Source organism: Zonotrichia albicollis, chromosome 22 (genome assembly GCF_047830755.1).
Source record: "Zonotrichia albicollis isolate bZonAlb1 chromosome 22, bZonAlb1.hap1, whole genome shotgun sequence".
Lineage (NCBI taxonomy): Eukaryota > Metazoa > Chordata > Aves > Passeriformes > Passerellidae > Zonotrichia > Zonotrichia albicollis.
This window is the reverse complement of record NC_133840.1, coordinates 2,594,777-2,596,188: the sequence shown is the minus strand read 5'-3', so window position 1 is coordinate 2,596,188 and position 1,412 is coordinate 2,594,777.

Below are 1,412 nucleotides of genomic sequence, written 5' to 3'. Positions count from 1 at the left end.
AATTTTTTTTTTTAATTGTAGTATATATCCTTATAGGGATATTTGGATTCTGGTAACTCAAGACATGCTGAGTGAAGATTCTGCTCTACCTTTTACTCTGGACATATTTTACACTCACATGTAGCACGGTGTACCACACATGTTTGGGTAATTTTGCAGGGATCTGATGAAGTTGTTAAAGCCAGGTAGGCAATTTTGCCAGCAGTGATATTTTTAATCTTATTTAAAATGGCTTGGTAGTAGTGACTAAGGCAGACTAGGTGGCTCTGGGCAGCTCGCCATTTGTAGGTAGTTTAATTTGTTAAAAATTATCTTTCTTCCCACCCAAATCCCCTTGAAACCATTTGGAGAAGAGAAGTGTTGAAGAGTTGCCAGTAATAAGTCCTGCTGAGACCTCTGTATCCTCCTGACAGAAATGTTGGTGCCAACTGGAGACTGACTGGCACGAGTTTGAACTCTGCACTACTTGATATATTTGCTTCACATGCACCAATTACAATAATTACCACCTCTGCAGCTGAAGTTTAAGCACTCACTCTGCACTCCATACCTCAGGTTGTTGGCAGTATGTTCAATCCTATAATCTCAATTTTCTTGGAATAATTAAGTAGAAAAGAAATACTTCAAAAAATGAGGAGTCTGAATGGAAATCAGAGGCTGAATAATAGAGTTGTTTGTCATGTTGCTATTGTTAAGCTGCACTTATTTCTATTTCATCTTTATTTCTAAAAAGCAGCATCTTCTTTTGCCTGCAGAGATTCACCAGGAGATGCTGTAATCCATTGACTTTTACATTCAGCAGTGGAGAATCTCTTGATGTGAAGGACAAGGCAACGTGAACTCCTGCTTTGTTTAGATGTTTTAAAAATATAAATATTCCTTTCTAAATAAATGCTTTGACTAGAAGAGGAAATCACCCAGCCCTTACTCCTTTTGGCTGGATGTTTCCATGTGAGATTGTAGGGATTTAATACCTGACAATTTAATTCCTGGCAGTTCCACTGGTTTAAATCTGATGCAATGGGGACCATCTCTCCCCCACCCCTGGTGTCTTTCCAAGAGACTGGTTAATTTTTAAATTGGATCAGCAACATTCAAAAAAAACAAAAATTGGTAAAGTTTCTATTACACAAAGATAAGCCTTAGACTGAGCACAAACTGACTTGCCTGTAGCTTTCCTAATATGATTGCACTGTGCAGAGTAGATACTAAAATTTATATTAAAATTTCTTTATGCAGGTTCCCTCTAGGGAGAGGAAGAGGGAAGGGAAAAGCTTCATGTGACAGATGCTAATTATGCAGCTTAATGCACTTCTGGAAGTTGCAGAGATGAGAACTCTATAAGAACCTATCTACAAAACAAAGCACATTTTCAACAGCATTTTTCCCTCAATGCTTTTTTTAATCTGCCT